Here is a 15,909-nt window from a genome sequence, read left to right on the forward strand (position 1 = left end):
TGGGACTGGCTCTAGTGGCTGTAATTCTGCATTGAGGCTGAATTTCGAGAATGAGACTTCAGATATGGTATTAGGGGAGCACTAAGGCCAATGCGTTTCAACAGAAACATATTACAGTTTAAAACATATGAGAATGATAATCTAGTGGATTCATTTGGCTTCAAGTATCTACTTCTTTAGTGCAGACCCTGGGTGACACTGGGTGTGCAGACAGGGAGGAGTCGGTTTGTCGGCATAAGCCAACAGCTGCCTGGCTCTGGCACAAACATAGAGGACCAGTGAGTGTTGTCAAACACAACCTGTCCACACACCCTCACACACACACTTACATACACTACAGCATCCAGCCAGAGCCAAACAACACAGCTCAGGCACAGGTCTGGGTGGCAACCAACAGTGCTATTACAAGAGAGGTGAGGTGACAAGACGTTCAGTGACAATCTCCCATTCCTCAAAAAACTGCTGATGAGTTGACCTGGAGCCAAGCACTTAACCCCTAAGTGCCCCAGTAGCATTGCTCAGAGGCAATCAAACTTGGGTTACCTCCCACGCCTAAACACATGCATGTTAGGAATTAGATATTATGAATGCCCCTATCGCTGCCCCTGATCGAGGCACAAACATCAGAACAGGGGCTGGTTCTCGGGCACTGAGCGATGTGTGCTGGTTTATTCTAGTTATGTTAGGTCAAATAGTTATTTCTCCATAGTTATTCCCCATAACTTTGAACCAGCAAGTTGCTTTTTAAGCTTCTCTTTTTTCTGCTTGTGGAGAGCTACAGTACACATGAAACTATGCTGATGAAGACCGGCGAGTTATTGGCCGTCCGAGAGCATGCCAGGCAGAGACACAGCTGACAACCTGCAGGTTGAGGCGTTGGAGACAGGCTCGGACATACACGCCACCTGCAGCTGTGGACTTGTGTCAGTCCCACAAGTGGTTTCAGGAAAGTGGCTGTATGTGTCCGACAATGCACAAAACATCAACACAGGTACAAGCCTACAGCTTGTATAAAGTGTGTCAGAGCCTCCCGGACAGGTGAGACTCCGCTTCCTGCTTGTCAGTCAACGGTAAATGATTAGTTAGTTAATTTGATGTGCTTTCTTTTGGAAGGCTGGCTGGCAAAAAGCGCCAACTTACTAGCTAATTAATTAGGCTGAGTTAAACGCTAGCAGATAGTAGCGGGTGTCTGGTGTGTGCGTCAGTGTTTGTGTGTCTGTGCGTGTCTGGCGCGTGTTGGGGCCATCCACACGGAAACGCTTTCTGGTGTAAACGCACATGCATAGTTTTGGTTGTTCATCCAAACAAATCCTGTAAACACACTGCCTGAAAAGCACTTTTTTAAAACTTGGTCCCAGGGGGGAAAAATTTGAAAACGCCGCCCTTGCGTCCTTGTTTGGACGGCGAAGCCACATACTTGCATGTATCGATGATGTCATCAACACACCCCTCGATCTCTAGCCTTCGACCTCTTAAGCCGCAACGTTGTCTCAAAACAACAATGGCGGACTACATGCTTGTGTTCCTGCAGGAGAAGATATTGAGCCTATTAGACTTACTAGGGCAAAATATATTGTCCGTTTGTATACTGCGTGCAAGCTTTATGCACATACTCTGCCTCTTCTTCTCAGTTTGTAGGTGAATTTCTGTGGTAGAAACAGCACCACCTATAGGCCTGGAATATGAAGTAGCGTGTTGAGTCATTTACAAATGGATCCGTTTGGCTGCAAATATTCTTGAAAAGGTCCCATGACATGGTGCTTTTTGGATGTTTTTATATAGACCTTAGTGGTCCCCTAATACCATATCTGAAGTATTTTTCCCAAAATTCAGCCTCGGTGCAGAATTACGGCCACTAGAGCCAGTGCCACAATTAGCTTTCCTTAGGATGTGCCATTTTTGTGTCTGTAGCTATTGAGGAGGAGAGAGGGGGGCAAGGTGGAGTGAGGGGGTGTGGCCTTGACCAACTGCCACTTTGCTGGTTTGAAAGCAATGATGTCCCTCTTTCATGGGTGGGCCAAATTCTCTAGGCAGGCAAAGCAGAGAAAGAGGAGGTAACCTTGCTCCTTATGACGTCATAAGGGGCAAGATTCCAGACTGGCCCACCTGAGCTTTAATTTTCATAAAGGCAGAGCAGGATACCCAAGACTTGGTTTACACCTATTGCCATTTCTAGCCACCGGGGGACCATAGGCAGGTTGGGGGAACGCATATTAATGTTAAAAACCCTTAAAGGGAAATTTTCATGCCATGGGAACTTTGAAACAACGCCAGGGAAGACGAGGAAAAAAAGATTGTTTTGGTACGTATGGACATGGCCTAAATTTCTGACCCTGCACACACACTGTAGAATGTTTTTAAGGAGAAAGTAGACCTATAAACAGAAATAAATTAGCGTCAGGGGAAAAATAAGTTGATAACAGCTTCATATAACAGTGACATAAGGTTTCAGTTTTACTTGAACTTAACATTTGAAAACCCAACTGCCTTCCAACAAAGTTGATTGAATGACTTAGTGGTGTAAATGTGGTGAATTGCATGAATAGCTGTGCTTAGAAAAATAACACGTGTAACAGGGAAAAGAAATGCTGACTGTATTGTGCTATAAGCGTTGCATGGAACGGCACATTCTCCTAAGCTTTCAATTACAGCTGTGCAGTAGCAGAGAGGTCAGACGGTGGGAGTGACGCAGAAGGAGCACAGAAGGATCTCATTACCTCAAATGCCTCCTGGGAGCTATGGATGACTGGAGTGGATGGAGTCAAAGGACTAAACTAATAGCATCCTTGTGTCACTTTACTGAGTGTCTTCATAAGCACTCTTACTATTTGTGTACTTCTACTGCCTTTTCATACAACTGACCAACCAACTTGGCTTAACTAAGTTGAGCCTATTATGAAATCACAATTCTCTATATCTGTGTTCCAACCGGCAGCAGTGGATGGCTGCCCACCAAGAGTCTGGGTCTGTCTGAGGTTTCTGGCCAAAAGGAAGCTTTCCTTGCCACTGTTGCACCAAATGCTTGCTCTTGGGGGAATTGTTGGGTCTTTGTAAATTATACAGTGTGGTCTAGACCTCACTGAGTGACATGACATGTTATGTTACTGTACTGTGATTTATATGGAAGGAGAATATAAACATACCATATGGCCCAGGGGTAAGTGCAGGTCTCTTCCTCCCTGTCATCTTCATCTGCCTCCTCCCGATCACGTTCTGCCTCTGAGCCTCTCTCTGAATCTCCTCTTCATCCCTCAGTCAATTCTTCCCTTCCCTCTTCTCTTTCACTTGTTTCTGCATCTCCTTCTGTAGTGTTCTCTTGCTCTGACCCGCTTGGTCTCTCCAGATTACTGCCTTTTTCTTCATTTCCCTCCTCTTCTTCCTGTGCACTACTCAGAATTTTCTTGGCTGGCAATAGCCCTACTTTTACGCTTCAGCTATTCTCTCCAGCTACTCTGGCCTGCAAAAGTCAAGATGTGAAAAGCTCTGGTTATCCTTGTATTACATTACATTGTAGGGCCCTGTAGCTAATACAGTTGTGCTCATAAGTTTACAAGCCCATGCTTAAGTTGATTAAAAAAAAGAAATAAAAAATTATGTTTTGGAAATTTATCTTAATGCCTTTATTTAAAACAAATGAGGTAAAATCTAACCTTTAAGGACATCAATTTTCTTTGTGAATGAATAATGTATTGTAAATAAATAAATTTTCTTCCTTAAAATACAGGGGCATAAGTATACATACCCCCATGTTAAATTTCCATAGAGGCAGGCAGATTTTTCTTTTTAAAGGCCAGTTATTTCATGGATCAGGATACTATACATCTTGATAAAGTTCCCTTGGCCTTTGGAATTAAAATAGCCCCACATCATCACACACTCTTCACCATACATAGAGATTGGTCCCCTATATGTTAAGGAATTTATTTATTTATTTACAAAACATTATTCATTCACAAAAGGAAATTGGTGTCCTTAAAGGCTGGATTTTACCTCATTTTTTAATAAAGGCATTAAGATAAATTTCCAAAACATGATTTTTTTATTACTCTTTTTTAGTCAACTTCAGCATGGGCATGTAAACTTATGAGCACCACTGTTAGTAGCCTAACAAACATAAAGGGTTTATAAATTGCACACAACAGCTATGTTTAGACAAGCCTTCTTAATCCCATTGTATTTGTTGTTTTCCCCGTTTGATAGTTAAGGATGTCGCCTGTTTTAATTTGTGCAGTTTTATTGCCATGTGAGAGGAAGTGGATTTTAAAGTAGCCTACTCCTTAACCAATCACATACAAAGGATTTGTCTCAGCAGGCACTGTGTAGTGTGTTGTAACATAATGCTACCATAATGGCGACACCTCTGTAAATATTGTGAATTCAAACATGCCAGTAGGCCGGCACGATTCAAGGAAAATTATGAATCACTTTTTGTTTTGTTAGAATTCAAATCAAGATTCCCTGCCACGATATTTTGGACCATGACAAAACAAATTTGTAGCGTTTGTGATGCTGCAGACTCGCTGGGCCCGAATCATACTGTGCGAACGCTGCTCTGCTCATTTGATGCAGGTATGTAGCTAAGTATTTAAGGGCCAGGGGACTAAGATTACATCTACAATTATTATTTATTAACATAAATGAATTCTTTCAATGTTTTAAGAAGCTTGTGGACATAGTGGCAGTTTGTTTTTACAAGCACAGTTTTTGAATACCAAAGTTAGGGGTATAGCTGGAGGGGTAAAGGCCCTACAATGGGGGGGGGGGGCATTTTATCTTAACAGGTCATATTTTTATCCACAAAAACTTACAATTAACTAGCTGACTTATAATGGCATAGCTGCCCCCCTTGTCCACTGTAGATTTTACTATTACATTACATGTCATTTAGCAGACCCTTTTATCCAAAGAGACTTACAATTTCTCTGGAACAGCGGTACAGCTAGGGGTTAAGTGTCTTGCAGTGGGAATCAAACCTACACACTCCCATACCAAAAGTCATGTGTCATATCCACTGCGCCATCACCACCCCCTAGATCCGCCCCTGTTCACAGTGTGGGGCATGGCTAGAGTTGCACGTTTTGTCAAATCCACCCGCCTATGTTTTGCCACTGCAAGCCAAGGAATGTGCAGGGAAGTATCACTATTGGAAGAGCCACAAAGTTAGGAATGGCTGCAGGCAGCAGCACCCTTCCTGGGGTTTCTGTGGCTGAGTGAGAAGAAGAGGTTTTGGCTAAGTTGGGTAAAGGCAAGGTTACTCCCACTTGATTTCTCAAAAGAAACTGGCTTGAGATGATTGGAGTATCACTGCAGTCCCTCCTGAAATATGAGTCACAATCTCACTTTGTGCTGCATATAAACAAAGTCATCCAGGTGTGATAAGTAATCCTATGTGCTGAGAGTACAACCACAACCAGAACTAAAGAGCACGACTTTGTTGGGATATCCAAAAGGGGCAATGTATATATTTTTTTCACTCCAAAAAGAGCTAGCAAATGCTAGTTTTCATAGCTTGTGAATGGAGAGATAGCACTCCCTAAAACAATGCTCACTGAAACTAAGCTTAGACAGGGCATCACATTACATTTCAGTTCTTTTCAGGTGTCAAGATGCAGATTCTTAGTCCTGTACTTTAGTTATTGTCAAATATAACACTAAAAAATGCTAAAACCAACAATACATTAGCTCTTATTTGTTCCTACTGAAGACATCAATGTTAAGTGAAAGGTCATAACAGTTTTCTTTTATATATATAAAAAATTAGGAAAAATAATTTCCTAAAAACAGCCTGGTACTGTAGTACAGCAGCAGTTAGTTAGTCAGGGAACATTTTAGTGGCAGAGTTTTGGAACGTGAGTACAGTGAGTAAAACTACCTCTGCAGTGCGAGAACAGTGTATTGACTCAAAATAAACTACAATGCACATTCATGTTTTTTGTATTGAAGAAAAATGTCACCCAGTGCCAGCATGTGGCTCATTGATATGTTAACTAGTTTTTGGACAACACTGGAGGTCTATGACAGAGAGGAATAAGCTACAGGCGGCTGTGGATACAGACAATACTTAGGCTCATACTTTTTATTTGGATTGTTGACAAGAAACATGTAGAATATCACCCTTCACTCATCAACACAACCACCCCCAATAGAACTATGTTAATCAAATTTAGCAACACAGAAATCCGAGGAAAAGGCATAACTGTAAGCTTTTTGACAGAGGACGCAACTTTGGGTACCCTGCCCAGTCAGCTTGGGAGACACTGGGTTTTCCTAATATGCTTAAACCACCAACATCATTGTTCTTAACCTTCCAAATCATCACTGCCTACCATGTATTGACACACACACACACACACACACACACACTTTCTTGCGTCACATAGTCTTCATCTGAAAGAGGAACACAGAGAGCTTTTGTTCAATAGGCAATACTGTCAGCACAGCAGAGCTGTTAGCAATGATTGAACTAAATTACATTTGCTCCACTGTTCAGAGTAGCTTATTTTTACTTTTGATGTGTTTGGGATAAATGTCCCCTCAAAAACCTTACACTGTAAAATGTAGCATGTTTAAGTGCAGGGGTGAATGTGTCTGACTGTCAATTAATCTATAGTCCCCGTCTCTGGAATTCATTACCACTGCAACTTAGAAGCATTGATTCATTCCCCCATTTCAAATTACAATTCAAAACACATCCGTTTAAAAACTACCTATTCCACAAGATGTTAATTGCTCTGCCTTTTTGTTGTTATTGCTGTTGTTATTGTTTTTGTATTCTTTATTTTTTGCCGTTTTAAAATGTCTTATGTATCCCTGTACGATGTCCTTGAGTGCCAAGAAAGGCACGTTAAAATAAAATGTATTATTACTATTATAACAGATTGCACCATGTTTCAAGACAGGAAGTTTCAGAATAGTATAAGTGAATGCAATTTCATGCCTCCCACTCTTTTTGCACTCTTCACCTTCCTTTCTGTTTCTGTCGTCATTTCTCCACATTGGGAATGCATTTCTACAGAGCTCTAACGTCAAACAAGCTCACAGGTTTTCAATGCTTCAAGAGCTCTATTTTGTGAAGGCCAACCGTACCTTGTGACATACAGTCGACCGCACACCATCTCACTTCCTTAGAGACTGTGACTCATTTCCCTAACAACTCAGCAAGGACAGCTTCATAAAAAGGGAACCTGCAGCCACTGCACAATTAGTCACAGATGGATGCTGTTATGAAAGCAACCACCGACTTTACGCTATGTCGGGGCAAACAGTGATCTATGCAGAATAGATAAGCACAGATGCAGATAAGAACCAAATATTTATAATTGAATTATGGGCACATGGTTTATGTCCTTAGGAGTATGTGTCCGTTAAAAGCTGTAAAATTTAAATCCTATATTATATTGACAAATCAAGGGATGTAGCCTCAATACAAAACACAAACCATTTCCGCTGAGCAAAACTGTTATGGTGTAATTCTTTTATTAACTGGAAGACAGGATGACCTCACAGGATTGGCTAGCTAACCATCATTTATTAATGAAATGGAAATGAAATGCATCCTTTTAACTATGCGACATCTGAGTCTAAAGCTTTGGGTCTCTCCACTGGACCACTGCATCCAAATGGTCACAGCACTAGCCCATGTGACAGCCTCACAAAGGATGCAGTGAGTGAGTGAGTGAGTGAGTGAGTGAGTGAGTGAGTGAGTGTGTGTGTGTGCGCGCGCTGGAACGGAAACCAGATATTTTAACGGCAGTCGTTGCCATAGCAAGGTCAAAAGGGTGCCTCAGCAAAATTTGGAAGAGATTAATTTTGTTACAACTTTATTAAACAAAATGATTACCGTTAAAACATACGAACACAATTGTGAATATCACTCACACCACTGTGATTTCCGTGTAATGTGAGGAGGTCTACACTTCAATGTTAATTCTACAAAAACAAGAGGACTATCCAGGGCTCCAGGCTGCACCCTACCATTCAATTCAAATGGGACTGAACTAAAATAAAATAGCACATTGCAGTTTCTGTATTTATCCCCAAATCATTATCAGTAAAACAGGGGGGGGATGTGAAAATTTGCATTGTCGATTTAAGGTGTGTGCACCTACATTTTCTGCCTGTAAATTGGTTAAATTAGTCAGAAGCTAGGCTTGCACAATGAATCGTTATAAAATCGCAATCTCGATTCACCACTGTTCAATTTTATTTTTAAATGACTTAGATTCTTTTTTTAATGACTTACGAGCCGACTGCATCACAAACGCTACTACTTTTTTCTGTGAGTTTCAAACAAACTGTATAAAATAGGTTTTAAAGCGCTCCCGAGTCCTGCAATGCTCCCCCTTCTCTTCATTGAAGCCTCTATGTTTACAGGCTTGTGTTGATGTGCAATAGGCACCAACAACAACAAAAAATCTATGTTTGGTAACTGCCGATATGTTTTGTTTTGTCATGGTTCATGTGTGCAATAAATATTACACTTCGTGAGATGATACTGTGCTGGATTCAGGTTTTTCCCATATTGTGGATGCAGTATAAATTAGTAAGTAAGTCGTTGGTAAATCCAGTAGCCCATGGATGAATGGCACAGTCACTTTGCCGGTTTGTAATTTGGTCCTAACAACTAAGGCTCTTGTCGTTCCTTGAATTTGTCTGGCGATTTCGACGTTGACCCTTACCGACAGACGTTCTGAATCTAGTCGTTTCTCCAGTTTGGTCTGGCTCACCGGATGTACATTGATGGGATAAAGTCTGACATCCTATCCCAACAATGTACAGGCAGAGTTGTGGCCTTCTCTACAATGATTGCTCGACAATGAACACTCCTAAAATGGAAAAAACTGCCAGCCCATTATAAAGAGCAGCACTGGAACGCTAGCAGCCTGAAGTTGACAAAACCCAGTAAAGTTCAGCAAAGAAAGGATCAGATTTTGATCAGCTTTATTTTAGCAAACACCGATCTATTAGAATATGCCAGAATTGCTCCTGATACTGTTCCTTCCTATCGGCTCAGAACATTGCACTGCCATCCAGCCTCAATACTTGCAAACCCCCCTTTTATCTTAGGGTCTCCACTGTATTCATTTGATAGGTCAGCTATTAGAGAGCCAATACGGGCTCATCACTCATTAACCAGCCGAGCACAATGAGTGGCTTGTTGAAGCAGCAGAGTGCCGCAAGCCTGAAAGAGTGAATGCACCGACTCGTACAATACCGGTCACAAAACAGCATCCACCAAGTGCTGACCTCTGTGTACCAACTAACTTAATTACTTAGTATTAATATATCTTCAAAAATTGACACCAAAAATCCATCAAAAAAATCTTAAGCCTGAGAGCGGTTTACCTTCTGCACTTCAAATTCCTCTTCATTTAGTGTCCTCAGTTACTAATGTCTTCTACAGGTAAGCTGCTTTTTCAGTTCCAAAGTAAGTTCTGCAAACTCTGTCTCAATGGCACTTCTCCAGATGGGATGCTCTCATAAGCATTACATAATGTCCTTGAACCACAGCAAGCACAAAAAACACTGAAATTGAAAGAGGGGGGGGGAGAGAGAGAGAGAGAGAGAGAGAGAGAGAGAGAAAGACACCCACACATCTGCACCATCCACACTTAAACATTCACAAGAGGCATGCATCGCTGATACTTGCTGCAGGGTATTTTAACATCGACACAGCATTTAATCTAAAAGTAAGCCACACAAGGGTATCTGATATGTATCTATGTAGCTCAAAGCATTGTGTGGCCAACACTTTCTCCACCCAGTGCATTATGGGCATATTGTGCAAGATTTAGGGAATGTATGACTGATTGTATCTTTGGTTATAAATAAATAGTTCAATCTGATTGTGTGCTTAGATTGAAATAAATGTTCTCACCAAACTGCTGAAGATAGATTGTAATTAGTATTTTCACAAAAGGGGCTGTGGGCAGTAAAGGTGCCCAGGAAATGGAACAATTTAACAGACAATAAGGTGAAGAGGCATTTCTCTAATGGCACTCCAAAGCATCCCATCTCAGTGGCACTGATCCTCATCACACAGCAGAAGTAAAAGAGGGCATGGCCTTTTATGGCCCCTCGAGAGCTTTCCTGAGCAAGATCCATTAGCAGTCTTGAACAAGTGTGACTGAAAATTAGAGGTCAGATGGGGTCAATAGTATATAGGATGTAAATACAATACAAGATTAATATCAAAGGTATGTATAAACACACACACACACACAGAGTGATATAGTGCTGCCATTTTTATAGCATGAAAACCCTATCTAAAAAGACGAGCGAGAACAAGTGAGAATATTTTAGTTATAATACAAGTCTAATCTTTTATTTGAAGTAGGGATATCAGTGTCGGTTAATTTTTGCTTCCAAAAGCCCAATGTAAAAACTAATTGGTAACATCAGTCTTAGACACAAATGCATGGGGCCCAAAACGTGAGATTGCCCTGTAAGGAATATTGCCAGAGTAAGACCCAGGCAGACACAGAAAGGTTTGGGACCGGATCAGATGATTATTTTCACAGTCCATTAATCTGTCGATGATTTTCTCAATTAATCAATTAGTTGCTTAGTCTATAAAATGTCAGAAAATGGTGAAAAATGGCAATCAGTGCTTCCCAAAGCCCAAGAAATAAACATCATTAAATGACTTGTTTGGTCCACAACTCAAAGATATTCAGTACACTGTCATAGAGTAGGGCACCCAGGATATGCATTAAAACACATAGGATAGAAAAGAGCCTTTTAGAAACTGGTACCAAACATGGCTCTTCTAATTCCTTTAAACCGTTAACCGAAACAATGAGTTTGAGTCTCCCGCAGGTTGAATGACGTCAATGACAGGAACCTTTGAACTTTGAGTGACTTTAAAGAGCCGCTCCTGCTAACGTCCTGCTGGTATTCCTTATTTTTCTACAGTGGGGGAAGCTTCCTACGATTTCACGGCACAATGAGGGAAATCCTGGGAGTGAGAGATGGAGAGAGGCATCACCCAAGTAAAGGTCATCTCCACCCTACACCCTAGCCTCACATGCTGAGACCGGTAGAGGTTAGGCTCACTTTAAATAGATCAAACAAGCGTAAGCAGTGTGAAAACAATCCAGACTTTTTAGTGGAAATGAATCACTGACTGATGATCTGATGACCAATGTTTTTGCTCTGTTTTCATTCCTGTAATTAAATTCTTACCACATTAAAACCTTTGACGTGGCCTGCGTTGTCAAAAGTGCATTATAAATAGGCTACGTTGTGTCAGAAATAATTCTGAGGTGATATTTAAAGCTAAAAGGGGACACGAGTCCACGGCATAACAAAATTACTTTGTACAGGCGACATCATTCTTCTTTGTTAAGTTTGATGTCTCTTTTGATTTGCATTGAAAAAGCAGCATTTCTAACATGCATGGCAAAGGCTGTGCTGGGGAAAGATTGGTGCTGATCTCTGGCTGGAAGCACCAGAGTCTGAGTTAATGAGTCTGATTAGTCCTCAGTGAGTGTTTTGGCATTAGCACACTGTCCACCAAGAGGAACCTCTCTCATTTCAAGCTAGAGGAGGAGAGAGAGCTGAGAGCCTGCTCGAAAGTGAGAGTGAAAGATGAGAGACGACGGGGGAGAGCGGAGAAATGGGTGAAATAATCAGCTTTATGAGAGGCTAGAAGCATTTGGAAAACATCATAATGACTAATCAAAAAAGAAAATGCCTATTATGTGAGCCATTCTGCCTCTGTTCAGAGTGTTTTTAGAGAAGACAGAGCTGGATGGCATTTCTCTACTAAGAGAGTTTTCAGCAGTAGAGGTGTAGTAGGTTTATTCTGACACACATCCTTCCCCAATCCTCTGAAGTATACGTTTGTGTCATCTCTCTGAAAGTTTTTAGAGAATAATGTTGTTTGGGAGGTGGGCGGAGAACAGAACAGAGCAGATAGTTTGCTGCAGAGCACGAGAGACACTGAAAGCAGTACGAGAGACTGTGTGTGTGTGTGTGTGTGTGTGTGTCTGACAGACTGTGTCAACTTTACTTCTAAAACATAATATATAATAATAATAAAAAAGACAACAACCTGCAAGAAGTCACAGACACATTTCCTGTGGAGGTTCCCCACATTTCCTGTCAAGGCCACTGTCAAGCACAGACCAATACTGTTTTCTGTATGCATGTGTTTGCAGATGCAAGTGTTAAGGTAAGCCACACAACTCAGCAGCATGCTCTTTAGCACTAGAGATGATGTATAAACATAACAAATTTAACCTCTAATTTCTTTGGGATAATTGTAACAAAACTAGGGAGAAGTCAAATTAAACAAACTCATTTTTTTGCTGGGTCAATAAAGAAAGGCACCTGCCAGCCAGGACCCATGGCAAATGCCTGGTCAGATAATGATGCACCAAAGGATGTAGACTGATGATAATGATGCCTTAATCAATGCATTTTAGTCCACAAAAGCCTAAGAGACCCAATTAATTTTGTCCCAGGGGACTCCAAATGCATCACCATTTTTTACTATAGATGTAACAGTGCAGGCAGAATGTAATCTGATTACGTAAGGATTCTCTAAAAACAGATGCTCCATTTTGGACAACCCTTACTGACAGACCCTTGAAAGTTTTTAAACCTCACTTTGAGAACCACTGCTTTATGCTTTCTACAATGTCAGCTGAGGCTGCATGACAGAGGAGAAAGAAACACAAAACAACTCTACCACTGGTTATTAAGAGGCTGGTCACAAAACAACGATGAGGATAGCAGACTCCTGCGTCACTCTAAACAGTACAGATCTGTTCCATGTTTGTGTGTGTGTGCACGTGTGTGTGCTTGTGTACGTGTGTCTATGTTGCACAACACTCAACAGACAGTCCCTGTCCAGATCCATCAAACTGGTAAATTAATCTAATAACATGCACAATCACAACAATCTTCCCATCATTTCAGAATGAGATACATTGCAGCATCACAATGGATAATTGCACAACGATGGCAAATGCCAATGTATGTCACAATCTAGATGACAGCCTTCCTATGAAATGTCCTAGGCCTTCCAGCCGTGCATTGATCCACTGATCCATGACAAAACTGTAATCCCAGCCTACTGTAGGGCCGCTCTGCAGTCTTACTATAGGCAAACAAATGAGTTCCATGCCTCAAAGTCAACGGCCGGTTTGTTCTCTCACTTGATCTTTAACCCTATGCATTTGTTTTCCTCAGAGAAATGTGTGACAAACCGGTTATATTATAATTATTATTTAAAGTACATTTGACTTTAATATTTGCTGCTGGCTAGAAAATGAAATTGATGAAGCTCTGGTTACCACATAAGCTATCTCCATTTACTAGAGCAGAACTGACAAAGGGATTAGTGATGTAATCATCCAACTGCACGCACACACACACACACACACACACACACACACACACACACACACACACACACACACACACACACACACACACACACACACACACACACACACACACACACACACACACACACACACACACACACACACACACACACACACACACACACACACACACACACTTAAAGCGGCAGGAAACATTGAGCATCTTAAACCAGGGTTTACACATTTTTCAATCTTACATTCTTTGCAAATATCAAACAAGGTATTTAGTTTACAGTGCAAACTATAGTAGCTATTCAGGTAGAGCAACCAGCTTTAAATCAGCGATTCTACATTTTCTAGTCAAGAAACACAGTGCCATATCATGTTTAAAGACATTCGTACAGTAAAGCTACGCAATCTCTTGTTGCCACTAAGAGAAATCTCAGGACTTCCTTTCATCCCATGTTATCAGGAAAAGGCCACTTTACAACTTGTTCAGGAAATGTTACAGCCAAAAGGAATTTAATGGAAGAATTATGGCTGGTGTTTTTGATAATTAGTCAAGTAATCAGTCAATCAACAGAAAATTAATCAGCAACTATGTTCATAATCTGGGCTATTAAATAAGACATGACATGTATGCTTGTGCACATACATTTGGGTATCTGGAGTGCCTTCCAATTCCCAAATGGGAAATAAGACAGCCCAGCCGGTTTCTTGTGGGCTGCCTAGATTAGAAAACATGGGATTCAACGAGGCATTCTCATTTTGCTACGCTTTCTATGTCACATGCAAGCTCAGAGAATATGCAGTCTCATCCATCGAAGTATCTCCATCCACAGGTTGGAACTACCTCTAAAAAAGGTGCACCATAATTATCTTGCAAGCCAATCAGCGCAGACTTGGCTTTCCAGAGAGAGAGAAAGAGAGGGGGGGGGCTTAAAGAAAGGAGAGTTACTAACACAGTGTTTCAAACAGAGGGTGAGTGCAGGTATATTCAGACAGCCAGTATGAGAAAGTACTGAAATAAATAAACAGTGAATCAACCAATTCAGGGCTGTTTCTTTAACAGACAGTAGTTGAAATCTGATGACAGTGGATTATACAGGGTGAAATTCAGTGCTGTGAACTCTTAACAAAACTCTCCTTGTTTACCATTAAAGATCTATATGAAGAAATGACTGAAGGAAAGAGCAGTGACAGCTGCAGTAAAACAGTCCTATGCTATGTCATTTGCATTGTTCAAAATGGTTTCTTGTTTTATGTGGTAGTTTTTACAAGAGACTACCATCCATTGTGAGTGAAATGAGGCTACAGAACTTCGACTGTAAAAACTAGTAAGCTACAGACAAATTGGGGCGCTAGTCCTGCTGAGCAAATGAGCATAATGTTCCAGGAAGAGATATGAAGAGATAAACTCTTTCAAGATATTGGGTGCAGAATCTGCATACTTGTTTAAAAAAACATTTCCTGCCTTGACGGTATTTTGGGGACGGGCTTGGTTGGAAGAACACCAAGTTACTGACAAAAGACAACACAATTTGACTGGTAGACTTGTATAGATTTCACTGCTGTGCCCCGAAAAAAATGATCCAAATTTTAAAGGAAATCGCAGAAAACCCACTTAACACCAGCATTGTTTCACACATATATTCTGTAATATTTTTGTATCAGCCATATTTTTTGATAAATTCATGATATAGCCTAACGTTAAACAGGTTACTGAAAAAAACAGGACAGGATCATTAGAAGAAAGGAAGTAAGAAATGTAGCCTACTTACAGATTTCAGCTCATTTTGGATACCTGCCTATGGTGTTCCACTGGCTGAGCCACTTATCTAGCGAACAAGTCAAATGTACGGTGAGATAGCACTTTAGGGTTTCCAATAGGCTTCGTCACAGGAAGCCAAACGTGCAGCTGACAAGACAGAGTGAAGGAGAAAGCGGGCTATGATGTGAGAGGGATTAAGATGTGTTGTCACACAGCCGACGGGGGATGTATGGTCATAACGGGTTGTGGATTTAAAAGTTATCATCCCTTAAATTATATAAATTTGGTTAAATTGCAGGCAGGTAATTGCACCGTTTTGGTTCACTGTTTGGCAAGGGACATGTAAAGATTTTCTTCAATTCACATGCTTTGTAGTGCACTTGAAAGCGAACCGAGAACCTCGTCTTCAAGCGGACTGGAGTTATTAGGTTATTTGGTCGGCGTTTGAATGAGCTTTCACACCCCTCCAAACGAACCGGACTGTCCAGGTGTGAAAGCGACCAAGTTAAATAACGACAGCTATGTTCGAGTGAGCCAAGGAAGAGGCTCCGTTGGCTAGCTCCAAGTAACCTGAAATGTAGCTACCCAACTCAAAATCTAGCCCAGCCTATGGATGACAAGAGCTGCCAGGTGAAAACGCGGCACGAAAACCCAGAACAAAAATGTCGACATTTTTAACTCCAAACTCTGAAAAACATGGACACCTGAGTATAACATTAAAGCCAAATTGAAATCTCATGACAGAAGTGAAAACTTTTGGGCTAAGAAATCAGTCTTTCAACTGTTTTTTGTTTTGTTTTAGCG

General features: G+C 41.1%; 1 protein-coding gene and 1 long non-coding RNA gene across 4 annotated transcripts in view; one reads left to right on the plus strand and one right to left on the minus strand.

Annotated features, from left to right (window-relative positions):
* adcy7 (adenylate cyclase 7) overlaps positions 1-15,909 on the minus strand; it is a 63,181-nt gene that overhangs the window by 46,948 nt on the left and 324 nt on the right. Inside the window, exon 1 of one of the 3 annotated variants that reach the window (XM_032523123.1) lies at positions 15,116-15,138. The exons of the other annotated variants lie outside the window; for them this stretch is intronic. The gene's annotated coding sequence lies outside the window, so the exon portion shown is untranslated. Of the gene's footprint in view, positions 1-15,115; positions 15,139-15,909 lie in introns of those variants that run through there. 3 annotated transcript variants of the gene reach the window in all.
* LOC116693902 (uncharacterized) lies at positions 1,587-15,649 on the plus strand. Its single transcript, XR_004333029.1, has 3 exons — positions 1,587-1,744; positions 2,351-2,353; positions 15,640-15,649. It is a non-coding gene; the product is annotated as an uncharacterized LOC116693902 (long non-coding RNA).

Source organism: Etheostoma spectabile, chromosome 1 (assembly GCF_008692095.1).
Source record: "Etheostoma spectabile isolate EspeVRDwgs_2016 chromosome 1, UIUC_Espe_1.0, whole genome shotgun sequence".
Classification (NCBI taxonomy): domain Eukaryota; kingdom Metazoa; phylum Chordata; class Actinopteri; order Perciformes; family Percidae; genus Etheostoma; species Etheostoma spectabile.